General features: G+C 38.6%; 1 protein-coding gene across 1 annotated transcript in view; it reads right to left on the bottom strand.

Annotated features, from left to right (window-relative positions):
* The window catches only part of LOC121329479 (serine/threonine-protein kinase BRSK2-like), a 227,680-nt gene that overhangs the window by 55,173 nt on the left and 154,225 nt on the right, over nt 1–18,282 (bottom strand).

The raw sequence follows: 18,282 nt of genomic DNA, 5'->3' as shown, positions 1-18,282 counted from the left end.
AACTAGAACCATTTCATTATACCTTACAGGTCAATTTCCTAGACGTGCTACTAATATTAAATCAACAAAGAATTACTGCTGAAGCATTTACTTTGCCATCACAGAATTATCACAGTATTTCCCTGATAAACATCTGGGGACTAAACTGATTAAACATTAAAGCCTTCATCCAATCAACAAAAGATTGCACTGCACAGTCCCTTATCTAACATGATACACGTTCTCTGTAATTCACTTCGGAGACTCATTAAGCTTTCGAGTTATTACACCCAGCATTGTTCTGCCCATACAAAACAAGGGTTATCTCAGCCTGACAGTGTGGCACTCTCTTGGTTTACCGTGACTTTCAGATGTTTAAACAACAAAGCGCTTTCTAGTTTCTGTGCTCTCGGCTTGTTTTGACATCTTAAGATTGTGTACTCAGATTTAACTGTTAGAAAAAAAAACACATAAATATGTCAGCTAGCAGAGCCTTACTTCAGTAAATTAACTTCCTCCCTCTGGTGTGAATGAATTATCTGCAAGCATGAAGTCATCCAGTAGCCTCAGGTAGTGTACAACTTTCCTCATGTGCTATCAACCCCAGCAGTGCATATTAAAGTTATTAATCGGTGCTGGTATGCGCTCTTCAATGAAAGCAAGAACAATGAGACCGAGCTACAAAGCTTTTACTTGATCAGCCTCTTTCTTCCAAATTAACATTAAAAGAGCAAGTAACTTCTTTTTTTATTGTTTACTTTAATTGGCTTTTTTACTGGCTGAAAAAAAGATGCTACTTGCCGTCATTTTGAATGGTTCTTATTGGAATTTTTTTTAATTTTCTGTTAGGGGCCATCTAGTGATCTGTCAGTTTGGATCAAGATTCCTTTTTGTTTGACAATTGTTCACTCAAAGTATATATCGGAAGTAGGTCACTCTGACTCAGATTCTGATACCCTCAAGGAATGCTGGTCTTCTGGGCTTTGGTTGCTGGCTACAACAGAGCTCCACAGAGCTTTTGAAAAGCAGTCATTGATATCAAACTCACTGTTCAAACGGTTCAACCCCTGTTCCAAGTCAATCGGAACACTTCTTTAATGATCTGGACCATTAGAACAGTTCAAAACTACTTTTCCTTTACTGTCTCCCCAGAGATTAAAACATCAAAGATGATAAAAAAAAAAAAAAAAACACATCTGTCTTACAGCACCAACTTGCAGAGCTGTATCAGGAGTACTGGATTTATAAGGGCTTACATATTATAGATCATATTTCAAAACTAGGCTTTTGTTGTCATTTTTTTTAAATGCATCATTTAGAAACAACTTAAATACAGTACCTGATAAAAACAACTATAAAAGTTTATTTGACAGAATATTAGTGCTAGACACTAGCACAAGGTTTGCAAACGCATTTTTTCCTGTATCCACTAGGGGGATACATGATGCCAGACATTTTCAAGAGGACTGTAAATCTACCTCTAGGGAATGGTCAACAAACTGGTGCATGCAATCATCCTTCGCAACAACAAGGGGTTCTATTTCACTGTGAAGTTTAACATGCGTGTGGAGCTGTGCAGCTCTCTTTCCTCTTCTGTAGAACAGGCAGCTTCCTGTTACAACCCACTGTAATATACCACTCAGAGCTGGAGACTCACTTTTACCTATTCCTGGTTTCAAAATTGATTTCTGGAATTCCTGGCACCTGGTCCTTTCTGTACCTCAACAAGTTCTGGAACCCTGACCACTAATATAAAACAAACCCAGAATTATATTCCCTTCTTATCTTCCAATATCTGGACTCTGTTATCTGTATTCATTTAATACGGTTCTATATAATTGATCAGAGCCAGTGATATTAAGACTCATGTGCCCATGCTGTAGGATATGCTGGGTGACATTTCTTGAATACTATATTTTGTGTGCGTGTTTTGTTTTAAATGATCATATCCTTCAAATTTCATTTCACAGTCAAAAGACCCACGGGACAAGCCTCCAAGCTCGAGTTGTAATTGAGCAGTTACAACAAACATAATATGTAGTAGAAAACAACTACACTTGAACTTTTTTTTTTTTACAGTGGTCACTGTTTATTTTTTAATGTAACACGTTTACTGCAAAGAAATACAATAACAGAACAGGTGAGAATTACGGTGTGCTTACCTTTATTGCAACAAAACACAGCAACGAGGATGAATGAATTAAATGAATACAAAGTGGTAGTCTCCAGCTTTCTTTTTTTTTTGAAGTCGCTATCCCCCTGCTTATTTAAATATGTTTCTTCAGATTAACTAGGTTATAACGAATCATTACTTTATCATCCAGAGGGTTATATTTTCAGAGTTTATTCCAGTCTTTCATTAACTGCAATTTTTGGCGGAGAGAAAAGCTGCTGATTTTATAAAACTAGAACCAAGCAACTTAAGAACTGCTATTCATGGCCTTTTATACACATTATAGCTGTTCACTTCTCGGTTGTGTATCATTTACATGGAATTATTTCCTTGTAAATTGGAGTTAATTAACCATTGGAGTAACCTCTTTCAAAATATGGCTCAGAGTATCTAAATAATTGCAATTCTGATCACATGAAATGTTTACATTTTACTTCATGCCAGACACGGCATCAATGCTGCGTTCATACTGCTGGGACCCCACTACAATATCAGTATATTAGCCTAGCAGAGTCATAGACAGATTTGAAAGCTCCTCTGACATTGTGCAGAAGCACCACTGCAATGCCACTGAATTCATTATCTAAAGACCCATCTAGACTTGTTTTTCAACCAACTTTTTAGATTTAATCTTTTTATTTCCGACACAGAATATGAATGCACTCAACAGCTCAATGATCTACATTTCCTACAACACATTCCCTATCCCTGCAAACTTCTACAGCACATAAGAGAGGACGCATGTTAATTAACAGGCTAAACCGTGTGCTGGAATTCATTAAGAAGCGTAACTGATTAACAGATAAATCCACTAAAATATAATTAAACAATTTTTCAGCTTCCGTGGTCTTCAGGCGATAAATGCCTTTCTCATTCTTGCTTTTTTTTAAAAAAAATGTCTTGCTCTGCTCTTTCATTAACCTTTTAAATGCTCCCCATTACTGAACAAACTGGTGTCAAGCGACGACTTCCTCTGTTCACCTGCCTATTATTCTATGACTCCTATTTCAGCTGCTGTACAAGAAGCCGATTTACCTCTTTTACCACCATTTGATTGGCACAATTTGCTGTCTGATTTGGAGGAACACATCCATTGAACATCAATTTGAAATGCCAGGATTATAACCCAGTTTGGAAACAGTATCTGCCTTAGTCAGTAAGCATCTATCCTCCACTAGAATATAAAAACCACTTCCTCTCCTTTCCTCCCTTCTAAACCACACAATCCCGTCCCATATCTCTACCTGTCTGTCTGCTATCTCCTCCTGGATTCCCCTCCTCATCATCCCCCTCCTCTGATCTCTCTGTCTCCATTCCTCTGGAATTTACCACGCTCTCTCCCTGCTCCTCAGCTAAGAAACTCAGAGTAACCCTGGACCTCTGCCTCTCCTACACCCAGCACATCTCCACTCTAGCATGCACCTGTCTTTTCTTCCTGAGCAACATACGAAGAATCTGACCCTTCCTCACCAACTACTTCACGCAACTCCTTGTCCAGGCCCTGGTACTCTCGCGCCTACACTACTGCAACTCCCTCCTGGCCAGCCCCCCTGCTTCCACCACCCATCCGCTCCAGCTCATCCAGAACGCCGCTGCTCGTGTTCTCTCTGCCTCGCTTCTCCCACGCTACTCCACTGCTTCGCCCACTCCACTAGCTCCCAATCACCGCTCGCATCCAGTTCAAGACTCTTGTACTCACTTACCGATGCCTTGACCAGACCCTCATCTCTCCCTAAACCCCCACCCAAACTCTCCGCTCCGCCTGCACTAGAAGACTGGCTGTACGTCCTCTACGCTCCCCTGCCTCCAGAGCTCGCTCCTTCTCAGCCTCACCCGCAGTGGTGGAACGACCTTCCTACGGATGTCAGGACTGCCCAGTCCCTGACCACCTTCCGGCGCCTCCTCAAGACACACCTCTTCAGACAACACCTGGAAAACTCAACTCTTCCCTTCTGGACAATACAGCACTCTGCCTAATGCACATCAACCTTCACTTATCTGCTCCCTAGTTTACTGTATTTAATCCTGCACTTAACCCAATCCATATTATTTTGTATTTCACCTGCACTCGTATCTAACCCTGATGTAACTATCAACTGTTACCTGCTCTTGAACTGCTCCGATATCAAATCGTACTGTGTTTTGTATTTGCTCTTATTAGGACTAAAGTCATTGTATTTTGTATCTAGATCCTAATTGTACTGTAATTTTTATATACAACTGTAAGTCGCCCTGGGTAAGGGCATCTGCTAAGAAATAATTAATAATAAGAAAATAATAATCACTGTAACCTGATATTTTAAATAAAATCAACACACACAATTTCCATGTGAAACTTAGCCTTCGTTATCCCTATCAATTAGAAGCCACTCACAACAAGTTTTGTTACTGTCTGATGAGTGGTTCTCAAGATATAGCTAAATTTGTTAGGGTGTACGCATGCTGTCTGTACAGGTGTCCACTGATGCCCTGTCAGCTGGGACATTCACCCTGCCACTGGAGATAATAAATAACTCTTTAAAGCAGTCCACAGACCAGTGGGGCTGCCAGTCACTGGCTGCAGGCAAGCTCAGAGCAAGCTCTGTTAGTAGGCTCTCCCAGCAGAAGGCCATAGGCATCGGGATAAGGAGAACATCCTAATGGGGACTCAAGAGGATTCTATCAGATATAAGCCTCGCAGTACTAATGTAAAACACTGAACTGCAGACCAGTGGCTTGTCTGAACTGGGTAGGATTGGGGCACAGAGCTGATGTGTCTTGTTAAACAGTGCAGCCACATCAATTTGGTTTCTATTCTCATCAAATCTCAGGAGCTATGTAGATCTCTGCTTTTGACTGCTCAGCAGAAGGCACGTTTTTAGAGTTGCGGTAACTCGCTACTTGCTGTAAGGAATGCTTTACTGTAATAATATTACTTGTCAATAAAGAGGTAATATAATGAGGCAATATAACAAATTAGATTTTAATGGGAGTAATAATATTACAATGACTTTCTGCAAAGACTAAACGAGTTTGCCTTGTTACCTTTTCTCTGTTGTACCCAATCAAATTAGTCATTCTGAGCCTTGTATTTGATTAAGGCTAGGCACTAGGAATAAAAAAATTGTATCCCTACACGACAATCTTGATGATACACTTCAAAAACATCATACAGAAAACACATCTACCACCGCATATTTTGTTTGAGATTAATAGGACAAGATTGAGAGGAGGCTCGCACTTAACTGTACGTACCACTTATTTATTGATTTGTTTGTTTGTTTGCTTGCTTACAGCGATGACCACATTTATTGCATCACCCCATTATTTTTAAGTTTACTGCTTTATCATTATATAATTCTATAGACCTTTTTTTGTTTTTGTTTAGTTGTTGTTGATTTGCTATTCGTGGTTTTATTGAATTTTAACATTTGTTTGATTTTCTTTTCAGACTGCAAAATTATTGAGTGTCAGGAAATATACAGCGCATTATGTTTATATGCTAAAAATAAAATGTATTTATACTACAAACATTTTTAAAACTTGTTTGACAGTTAATAAATGAATTAGCAGACTTAGTTAAAAAGTAAACAACATAGTCACAACTGTTTTGCAGAACAAGACATGAGAAAGAAATAAAATGATTACTATAACATGCTACTTTATTATTAAGTAATAAGGACATTACATTATTTTTTTTCTGAAACCAGTAACGTGCCCAACTCTGCTGGATTTTGGGTGAATCGCCTTTCAAAGAAGAACAAGGATGTAAGCCCACAACTGTCCCACCCAAACTTCATCACATGTCCAAAATTACAGTGGATACAACTTAGTGAGAATTTCAGAGTATTCTGCTTAAACATAGTCAAGAACAGCTCATCTCTCACTTGCTGTAATGGCCTGATCAAATCTGCCTATCAATCTGAGCTGCAACCCAGCACTCTCCCAACACATGATGCATTGCTTCCTTTAGTAAACTGTAATCAATTGCAGAATCAGAAAGACATCAATTATATTTTGAAGAGTGAGAGAGTGAGAGAGGAAGACGTTATTTAATACTACCAAGACCTGTGTTGATGCCACTGTACATCATTTCTATTTCAGGGACCCTAAATGAGAAAGCTGAAAAAAAAAACAAAAAAAAAACAGTCAATGCATTATCTCAAATACAAAGTACTGAAATGCTCCTTCTGTGACAATCCCATAATGAATTCTGAAATGGTGCCTTCCCAGTATGGCAGAATAAGTACCACAAACACCCCATTAGCAATTTAAAATCCCCACTGACAGCACCTCAGTGCTGTCATCCTGTGCTTTAACGTCACAAAGAGGAGCCCCTTTTATCCTCTCCAGTTCTAAAATGAACACTACGGCATTCTAATGCCACCTCTTCAGCATAAAGTCCTGCACTTTAACAAGATATGTAGGTGCCCCATTATCAGAGCTCCATTAACAACTCTTGAATGTTAATGACAGTAAACACATTCAGCTCTGTTCCTACCTCAGCTCTCTGGCTGCATTATCCCAAAACCTTTACGAGGACAAAGATCACGTGAGCTGACTGAACCCCCCTGATGTTTCTGACCTCATCCAGCTAACGGCTGCACAGAGGGAACTGGAGAACGTTGCACCGCTGAGCTTAAAATAACGCCGGCGTTAATAACGTGTCAATAATGTCGGCAGACTCTACAGTGCGCCTGTTTTCATTGCATATGCTGGTGCTTCTAAAAAAAAATAATTTAGGAGCTCCTGTGCACCGATCTCAATGTGCTACTTAAAACCGCAAGGGATGAGATGTTTAATTCATGGATGCTCCACCACAGCGCCTGAAGTCAATTATGCTCCTCCGCTGAACTTTTGAGCCAATGTTTGACAGTGCAGCCTCTGTTGAAAAATAAATAAATAAATAAATAAATAGAATAAAAACATCTCTCCCAACTGTTAAATCCCCGATTCAGTTTACGTGCAGTGCACTCTGGAAATGTAGTTTATCAGTGTCCGTTGCCCATTGCAACAATACACTAAAAACTACATATCCCTACTACAAATTCTGTCTGTCATCGATACAACAGGCACTCATTTGAAAACGGTCTGTGCAGAATGAAGAAAATAATACATTACTTTCGGTCTTGAGGCACTTCCAAAGATAATGAGAAAATTCCAAACAATGACGTTTTTGAAGATTGCGGAGAGGGTACATCAAAGATGGCTCGTTTGGAAATGACATGGTCGACATCAATGAAGCGACAGCGACCGCATCGAAAACTTACCATGTTACGCAAATTTCTGTATCCCCATAGAATTCTGTATCCCCACATGACTCCATGCCTGTGCAGATGCAGTTTTTCAAAGCTGAGCCTGAGGCCCTGGAGATGATGATGCCCTTGCTTTTTTCACAGCTTGCTCTACTTCTTTCCACTTAGGTGCACATTCTTCCATTTGGTATTTCGGGTGGATTGATAGGTGGGATGTCTGAAGGAACTGACAAAGGCTCCTGCCTTTTTTAATCTGTATGTGTTTCCTCCAAATATCTCTCCAACTCAAACTTTGATGATTTTAGTGTGCCATTTTTCTCACTGGTGAATATCTTCTTTACAAATTTGAATGGATCTTTATAAAAGTTAGTTCTCGGACGCTCTTTCTTTTTCTAGCGTTTACATAGGCGCTCAGCTCTGTGCAATCTTGCAAGCTTATCTTTTATGACCCTTTGTAACAGATTGAGTCCCTCCTTCTGACTTTGTTCTGCTTTTCTTCATTGCTTCCTCAACTGCCTGCCGTCTAGAATTTCCAGGAATGGTTTGTACTTTTTCCTTCCTTTTTTCAATTCCAAACCTCTCACTTCCATATGCGTAGATGATGTCCTCAAATTTATCCAGCTTCTTTTCAACTGTTCCATTTAACCTTTCCAAAGTAAAACAGAGATCCGTATTTACTGTGTCCCACGCAGCTTTCTCACAAACTCTTGGCCATTTAACTCCAGGCGTGAGCCCGTTGAGGTTCTTTTCTCTCTTATGCTGGTTCGTCTGATCGGGTTCACAAGGATCATTAGGTTCATCACTAGTTGTATCCCCGCAACTCCTCCTCACGTCTATGACAGGGGTGCTGAAATCCTGCGAACTGTGGTTTGCTTCCTGTCGTTGAATTTAATTCAACTGACTTGACTGACTTCATAAGAAGTACTGATCAATGCAAGGCCCTTGTCCCTTCTCCCTAAAGCATTTCATTCTCCCTTGATGAATCTTCAAACCCCTGACCGTTGTCGCCTTGATCCAGCCACAGATACAAACATGGAGTTCCATGTCTTTGCTAACTGCAGATCTTGAACTAGTCTTTTGTGAAGTACTCTCCATTCTCACATTCCGTTCCTAAGTCGTGTTATCCAACCGTGTTAGCCAACGTTGAGTCATCTTCCACCCCCGCTCTTGCAGACTCTAGTGTTATTTTTCTCTTTAATTTCTTAGAAGCCTTGGGCGGGTGCCTCCAGCATCTTGTTTACCTTTGAAAACATAGAGCTGGATACTGCCGACCAGGGTAGCTAACCCTTACCAGCCCCAATGGGGTCTCTATTACTTATGTTAAATGTTTTGATTTAGTTATTCATTACTTGATGAATATGAAAAACATGCAAATGTTTCTCCGTTTTAGCGCATCTTGTGCAAAGTTGAGAAAAATGTCAATTGTGTATATTAATATACAAATATATAGTCTATGCGTGTGTGCTCCTAATTTTTTTCAGTGTGCTCCGAAATTTTTTAATTTAGGAGCACCTGTGCTCCTACCAAAAAAAGTCAGCATAGAGCCCTGGATGGCTTCTAGATTTTTGCTGCCAGCATGTGTCTCCTGTTACGCCTGGGGCATGTTAGTCACAGTAAATAGCACTGTTCTGGTTTAATTGACACTTCACTCTTTTCTCTGATTGCTGTCTTGCTGGAGATAAAAGAAAAGATGATCCCTTTGACAGGGCTGCTTTGCATCAGTCACTGAAGAGGCACTACCCCCTGTCAGTAACATTAAAAAAAGAAAACTATACATTAATGCAGGCTTGTGGACTGCATACCATTTGTGCTTGAATTGGAACACACTGCATTAGCAGTCATTCTGTAGGCTCCCACTCAGACCCTTGGGGCACTAAATTATCTTTTCTGTCAGGGATTTGTCTATCTATCCGATTACCTGCCTACCTGTCAACATACTGGTCTAAATACTTGTCAAACTGCTGTAGGTTACTTAAAAATATAAGGGTGTTTTATAATTGAAATGTACGTAAACTGACTGCCAAATTCTTTAAGCAACACTTGGAAGTTATATAGGCCACTATAAGAGTAGTATCATGGATTTATACCTTACTACACCATCGTTTTGGAGAAAATGCAGAGTCACAGATATATTCTTTTTAAACTATATTTCATAGTACTAGCAGTTCAAATCAGTGTTTGAGGTGGGATGTATTTTGATGTATTCATGATTAAGGTTGAAGAACTTCTCCATTTCCCCTGTTGGCAAACGTTATCTGAAATACAAATTAAGCTGTAACATATACAGTATGTATACAACATTTACTAAGGTGTTGGTTTGATCAGTATCCCAACAGGATAAGCCACAGTATCAGGAATTGTCCTGAAAATAACTGGGAATATAATCCATATGAATTCCCTGTTGTGGGAAAAACATGATGCAAACACATCATCTTTCTTTGTAACAATAATGCTGATCACATGTATAAGGATGCATTCATGCATGAATTAACACTTCTCACAATCTCCTGGTGGGCAAGCAAGAGGGTATCAATGCATGTGAGCAGCATCGTTTGTTACAAAGAAACACAAGGAAGTGCATAAGATATTCAGGTGTTATTTCTGTGGTATTCAGCTGGAGTGAATTATGAATTTATGGCCATTATTTTAAAGTGATTAACACAGAAAACAAAACCCTTCATTTTCTCTACTGATTAACATTCCTGTGAATTATTGATCAGGACAGGCTACTTTACATTGAATAATAAAACCATATCATCAATTAATGATGCACTGTTTCGTTATGTATTCATACCAACTATAAAACACACTTTTTCTTCCCTCACGAACTACAATAAGCTATGTTGGGATCTTGTATCATGATACACTGCACTATTACAATACATCATGCAAAGAAAGCAATGAACCATCAATATATGATAAATTCTTACACCACTATAACATCTGAAACTACACAGCAGCTTGAGCTAGCATGGTGAACGTTGGGATGCAGTTTCACAATGAACCTCAACACCCGCCATCCAACAGCACGTGAAGGAGAGAAAGGACCCATTAACCTTCCTCTTCTCTGGGTGACTACTACATACTAAGTGTGCATCCTCCACAGCCTTACTGACTCCATGGGCCAGGGCTCTGGGGATCTGGAAGGTAACAACGTGAAAAGCACACTGTCAACACCATTCATGTCAATCCCCAAGCCAGACAACCCTAACAGTTCAGCAGACAGACAGGCGACTGCTTTTAAAAAGATTCTGGGACCTACATGTACTTTGAAACAACCGGAAGCACCTCCTTTCTGAAATGAAGGTGTTTAGGGCTGGTATAAAAGGTAGACTAATCAGGGCGTGCACACTTCTTTAATTCTCTCACCCATTTAACATGTATGGTATTTGGTTTCCAATTCTTGTTTTGTTTCCATCATATTGCTGAAGCATATTTGTAAAAGTTTGAGCTCAGCAAGTTAGTATTTCCTCTACCAAGAACCATTACTAAAGTTGATGCCTGTAGTTAGTTCTCCACAATGGCTTTTTGCGTGTGAGAGACTAAAGGTAAGAGAGTGAGAATCATTTGGTTGTTAGTCTCACCTTCCACATCTGTGCGAGCTTCCCTGCTGACAACAGAGCTAGTTGCTGCTGCTAACGAGATGCATCAAATCTGGGGGGGGGGGGGGGGTTGTTTTGTTTTGTTTTTTATAACAGGAAAGCTGCCACAGGTGTTTAAGGGGACTAATTACTTTTAGTCTCACATTGATGACGCAAAATGCCCTTGTGGGGAAACTAACTATAGGCATCTAGTAATGGTTCTTAGTAGAAAAAATATATGAACAGAAACCAAATACCCCAAGTGAGAGAATTATTTTTCATTTAGTACATATATTATACTACCTTTATTCCATTTCTAAAATTGTTCTTATTCCTCATAGAAAAGTGCCTTAAATAGGGCTTATTGTTTTCAATATTAAAAAATAATTACCCTTTTGTGAAAAATTTGGATTTTTTTTTTCTTTTGTGTTTATCCTTTTAAACTGTACATTAGTACTTTATAATGAGAATGTCTCAAGTACTGTAAAGTTGCATACAAGGTCACTCTGGCTGATGAATTAATGTGTGTAGAGACCCCTGAAGGCAAAACTGTGGAAGACTGCCGAGGAATCCTGTTTCATTATAAAGCAGAGTGCGCCTGTAGGGCAGGATTTAGCAGATATGTATAAGTAGTACATATGGTGACCTTCAACTTGCAGTTCTTACTACTTCAACATAATAGACTTATAACACTGACCCCTACAGGTCGGACGAGTTAATGCAATATAAGCAAAATTAATTACACATGCAAAGAGGGGCAGAACCTTTTTAGGTGTGCAATCTCAACCAATGTTCTAATCAAATACGGAACAGGTAATTATGGTTCAGGCTACAATTTTGTCACGAGGGTTCAGTTGGTCACGGAAATTGTAACTTTGAATGAAATTTGTGAAATCTTAGAAATGGATGTAAAAACGCATTCGATTAGCCGTGTCCTATTTTTCTATCAAAAATGCAGTACTTGATGCACTGAAAATACAAATTTGCAAATACCTGTACATTGTTTGGTTGATTTTTTTCTCCCCAACACCTCGCCTGTTAATTACTACAAATTTCTGTGCCAAAGTTGTAGACTTAACAATAGCCGATGCATTGAGAACACACAGCATTAAAAACCAAGAAGCAAAAAACAACAATACATGTCTGTGCAATGCATATTGTTTTACATATAGAATACTACATAGGCTGGCTGCAGTGAATACAAGGTTATAATTGCATAGAAGGATTTTGGTGACATAAAACACGAGAGAGAAGTACACTTGAACCTCATTTGTTATATTTTTTATAATATATGGTTTTCACGACATTTGTTAAAATGAATAGGTTTCGAATTTTAAAATACAGTAAAACATCACAAATGAATCGCTGTCAGAGTCAGAATCTATTTGAACTCTTGTTTTGAATGTTGCCATGGGAGGAGGTGGTTAAAGATTTAAGTTTGTGATATGTTTGCACAAGATTTATATCAAAGGCAGTTTTATTTGTTTTCTTGGTCTCTGAGAAATGATTCTCTTACCAAATGTATTTATTTAACCAGGACAGGACCCTTGAGATATACAGTCAAGTGTTTTTCACAAATACAAAGTAGCACAAAATAAAACGAAATGCAACATATAAAACAAAATGCAAATATAAAACAAAACAAAAAATCATTATAAAAGAAAACATAGAATGACATTTTTAAATTGGGTTAAATAAATACTTGCAATCGTAATTGTCAAGGCTCATCCATTACCATAGACACGGTCTGAAGGGAAACAGAAGCTCTGACTAGCACTTGCGCAGCTGTATAATTTGGAGTGAGTCGTTTGAGAGACTAAACCGTGCATAACGATTAAACAATGCTGCAAAGAGGGGATGTAGGCAGCTGACGGTGACAAAATAATGATGTGCAAATTTTGCCATTGTCGGCTGGAACGGGAGTCAAAAGATTCAGTTGTTAAGCATTAGCTGTTTATTCCTTTTGGGGAAAATATGGCTTGTTTGTTATATTTTGTATTAGTATGCTAATTCTTTCAAGTGGTGCAAACTTTGCACTGGAGCAAATGTTGTTTTGGTTTTGAATGGATTTGAATGAATAAATCTGCTTTGCTTAGTGTTTAAATACTTAGACACCACAAGGTTGTTTTGTATACTGGAGGAGACCTGTTTCGATACAATGGGTTTTAAATTGGTAGATTGCTGTATGTGTAATTATTATAACAGACTCACGATAGCAGGGCAGTGTAGTATATATTTTATTTGATCTTATTGTATTTTTATAGAAGGCATGGGCAGTATTTACTGTAAATAGGCAGTTAATTAAAAAGAGTGGGGGACTGTGCGTTACTGTTACTGTAGCTAATGAGAAATTATGGTAAATAATTCTGCACTAGGTCTGTTTATGTCATAATGTTTAATAAAAATACGTATGTAGTTAAAACATAATGTATAAAATTTATAACAAATTTAAAATAATTTGAGGGGGCTCTAGATATACATCTCATTGTCAAGGGGGTCTTGGCAGGAGAAAGCAGCAAGAAATAACATTATTAAATCAGTTACAAACATAGACAAATCATTCAAACAGGACCAAAACACTAAAAACCACCAGGAAAAACAGTATTACAAAATAAAGGCATAAAAAATAGAACAATTCCAATTGACATAATCCTGGTCCATGTCAGTATTTACAGAATTTACAGCCTTGGTCACATTTAAAATAAATATTTCTGAGCGATTTAAAAAGGCATTGTGAAGAGGCTGCTTTTATGTTCAGAGGCAATGGCAGGTAACTTGGAGCATTTCCATTATACAACTTATAAACTGAACACAAAACATGGCAGAGCCGTCTATTCTTCAGACTCTGTCACCATAAAGTTTCACTCAGTGATTGGATTTTTATTTATTTAATTATTTCAATAAAAACGACAGATCAGCAGTTTAAAAGATGTACAGAGAACTCCAAGAAAAATAGTTGGGCAAGTCATAAATGGTTGATGTGTCGTCCAATTACTTTATGATTTTTTGACGTAACATGGTTTATTTACAGTACAACCTTTTCTCTGTATAGGCTGGGATGTTATTTGAGTACTTATAGAGTATCATAATTAATGCACTGAGAAGACATTATCATTAAAAAGCAATTTTAATTAGCTTCTGCATTTTCTCATCACAAAACGAATACAAATGGAAATACTTCAGTTGAGCAACAAGCAAGGAAAGCCTGTGTTTCAAGGCAGCTGGGGCACCAGGGTGATTCATCAGTTAATTAACATTTAGTTGAGGTTATTTTTTTACAAGAGTTTTAATTTTACCCTGAATGGGCTGGCTTTGCTTGCAACCTGCTAAAATTGAAAGGAATCTGGTGGAGACTGGAGAGAGTTAATAAAAATATAAAAATCTAGTTTTGCACAAGAAACGGGTATCAACCGGGTACCTAGAGAATTGCAGGTATTACCAGAAGAGCTATATTGCCCCATTATACATGCAGCCAGAGAGGAGGGCAGGGGGGTGGGGCTCTGCAGGAATGGCCGCGGCGAAGTGTCAAAGACAACATTTTAATTCTCCAATTATCAATAAATCAAATTAAATTTGTTGCAATGCAAATACTTAGATGTTTGTGTGTATGTAACTATATATGTGTGTGTGTGTGTGTGTGTGTGTGTGTGTTGGGGGATTCAATGTCATCAGTGCCCTGCACAGTATTTGGCATTATCTGTTATCCGTGGAGCTTAATAACGTTTGCCACAAGGTCTTTATGTAATCAGATTTTTTCATTTATCAGTGCCTCTGAAACATGCACGAAATTTGCATGAAAACAAAGACGGAGGGAGTAAATAATCTGTTGGTGTCTCACAAAAGGTAGACGGAAGTCAAAGCTTTCACTCTTTGTCTTATTTAAGTGCCTGCTATTCAGTGTGACATTGGTTGATGGGGGGGGGGGGGGGGGGGAGTTAAATTTCCCTGGGGCTCCATGTCGAATTACCCTTTTATAAGTATCTAGCATATGCATGGGCTTATTGAGACAAGGCAAAGCGCCTCCGAATTCTGACTGTTCAGTGTCCAAGTTCTATCTAGCCCAGAGCACGATAGAAAATAATTTTTGAAAAAAAGGCAATTAAAATTCTCACTAGGAAACTGTGCATCTCTCTGCATGCGACACAGTATTTGTTAAGGAGATATGAATATGCCCTATCTTCATAAAAAGCATGCATGTTTCCTGAAAGTTTTAGAATACAACATTTTTCTTTTTAAGAAGTTAAATCATCACACAGTTACTGTGGGAGTCAATACAATATATTGAGAATACTGCATGGTCAATACTGCAGTGTGTGGTATGGGAATTGAATTCACACCCGAGAGGTGGGATGCTACATAAACCCAGCGGGTGATGCCCATGAGGTTTATTGACACTACTCTGTGCAGTATTTTTTATAATCTCTGCTGAGCAATTTTATTCCTGCCAGAGCTCTAAAGTTCTGTGTTTCTTCTTGTGGGCAGGGCTTACTCTACTTAGTTTATGTCAGTGAGGTATTAGACAGAGTGAACTGCATAAAGAATTGTATTTAAAATAGTAGCAATTTTGATAATCTGAAACAATTTAAAATAATTGCCAATTCTGTTTTTTTTTTTTTTTTTTTTTACTATCAGGTTTCCGTGGCAACAAGTGGCTTGCCTTCAGTCAGAATGAAAGTGTATTCCAAAGCACCTTCGTACGTGAACAAGAGATTTTTTAGGTGACTACCTTATGGAAAATGCAGTTTGTCCTGAAGACTGAAAATAGACAGCCTGTTGCCGAGGTAGTTTCGATGTTGTAAACTTGCGATTCTCTTGGATTTACTTGATTTTCACTGGATGTGTAGGGCTCTGAAAGGGGGGGGGGGTTATCAAGTACACACTAGTGAATTGTGGGGCTGTATTGCTGTTTGACAGCTCGTGCAGTGTAGAGCTCTGTTTCTGTATTAATGAGTGTGTTTCCCGTATGACACAGCTGTGTGAATGGGAAATATCAACTGGATGAGCCCATATCAACCATAACTATTAAACACTCAATTGTGGTAAATTTAGAAAACACTAGAAGAAACTTAGTAAATTGAATACATTGAGAAAGACTTTTAGTCAAAACATTTGTCACTGAATTTACCAAGTTAGTTTATAAATAGTATTGTATGTATAGTTGTCTGTAGTGGTATATGCTCACTCATTAATATAGATTAAATGAAAATAATGAAAATAAAACCACTGGTGCTAATATATTTATAAATAGGTGGCCAAAGCGTAGTTATTGGAAAGGCACAGGTAAATTGACCCATCCATTAAAAATGCATTACATGGGAAATTTGTCCACAGCAGTAAACTGTGTCTCCACTATATACAGTGTGTTACATTATTGCAGCCTGCCAAATTCAATTGCTGTTAGGACCAGGTCAAAATAAAACACCTGGCTTGCCAGAGCTTGTATTGGACTGTGCCTCCACTGCTAGTACTGTCATTGATTCACTCTTTAGCCACTCATGTGCAATAATTAGAAAAGTCAGACCAAGAATTTCCTGCTCATACCGGTGATTTAATAGTCTCTTAAATGCTACATCCATTCGGCACTAGGGGGTACAACCGATATACAGTTTGGAGATGTCAGCGAAAATAAATGATATAAACTCATTCTGTTCTAAGAAACCTCCGCTGTAAATCTCAGAACTCCACCTCAGCCCCTCGAAGTGCTTTCCAAGCAGCCATGAGCAATAATACATGGGGGCTCTCCTTGGGCAAACTCAGCAGTGTTTTGTAATCAAATGTAACCTTTCAGGGCTGACAAGGCCCTAAATTATCCACGCATGGCTACTCTCCTTTTGTAGCGGGCTGTGGAATGATTGCGCTGCAGATTAGAAAAGTCCATTCCTTGTGTTAACTAAGACAGGGATTCTCTCTCCATCTCTGTTGCTGCTGGGACCTCTATTTACTAAATTCATAGAACATAGAATGATGTATGACAACCGTAACATACAAAGTTTTATCAAACTCAAGCCGAAGATATGACAGCGCTTTAAAATGATGAACTAAACAGGCCAAAACTTGTTTGATGAGGCACATAAATGCAAACTGTTAATGAAACTAAAACACACATTTAAAGGAGTGATACTCATTTTGATTGATTTAATCACATTTGCAGTCCCTTTTAAACTGTCCATTATCACAAGCCCCTATTTCATTGTGCTTCTTGTAGTTCCCTTCTTGTTTTAGTGGATATGCAGATTTTAAAACCATTTTTTCTGCTAAGTAATACTTCCTGTATCAGACTCACTAATGGTCTGCTGAAGTAACGCCCAAGTATCAAGTCTAAATGCATCAAAGATTATGTTGCTAGTGCTAATATGAGACAGGAAAATGATTCACACACTTTTAAGAAGGACAGAAGCACTGCAAGTGTCCATTTCAATTAACATTTTCGTGAATCACAAATGAATGCAATGAACAGCGCAAGTGTGAGGACATTGTTCTACTTTGTTATGATTAAGACAGTAACAACAAATAAAAAAATGTTTGAATTCATATTATCTAAAATAATTAAGTTAAAATAAAAGACAATTATGAATTCATTCTAGAATGATTAACTCTCTGCTAATTTTGAACTGCATGCTGGTACTTGCAATCAGGATGGCATACTGTAACTGCAGCGATGTTTTGTGGTCCATTGGAACAAGGTGGTACAAAATGCTGATCTACTGGAGTGTAGAATTGACAGGACCTTGCAAACTGTACAGCCCGGTTTAGAACACAGAGCCTGGACTGGGTGCAACTTGTAAACTCCGGGGTTTAGTGGTTAAGCCTAGCAGATACTTCACTGATGCTGAACATGTGTCTCCTCGCTTGAGGCAATGTGGCTTAGCAGCAGGAGCAGGGCCAAACAAAAGCCTGGTATTTAAATCCCCAAGATTTTCTGAGGGATGTACTGGGGCACGTTCGAAACAGAACAACTCTGAACGTGGGAGGTTTTGAATGTGAAGGATTTTGGATTGAGGTTTTGCCAAGGCACACTGAGGGGAACGAGGGATGAAGAACAATACAGCTTGTGGTGGTGTTATTGTTACTGGAATCCACAATACATAGAAAAAAAACAGAAAATCCCTTCCTTTTCTACTTTCGTGGAAGTGGTATATATGCACGGTGATACTTTTCACAGAACGTTTATGTAAAACCTTGCCCCTTATGCTAACTAAAGGTCTCATTCACATGGCAGTCATATCGAATCCAATCCCCTGGCCTTCACAGCCACACAGTGTTTATCCTCCTGTTTTCCCAAATCCTTCCAAACAGTCAACAGATTATAGAAGGG

Source organism: Polyodon spathula, chromosome 17 (assembly GCF_017654505.1).
Source record: "Polyodon spathula isolate WHYD16114869_AA chromosome 17, ASM1765450v1, whole genome shotgun sequence".
NCBI lineage: Eukaryota > Metazoa > Chordata > Actinopteri > Acipenseriformes > Polyodontidae > Polyodon > Polyodon spathula.
The sequence above is the reverse complement of the archived record's forward strand: the minus strand, read 5'-3'. Positions and strand labels throughout refer to the sequence as shown.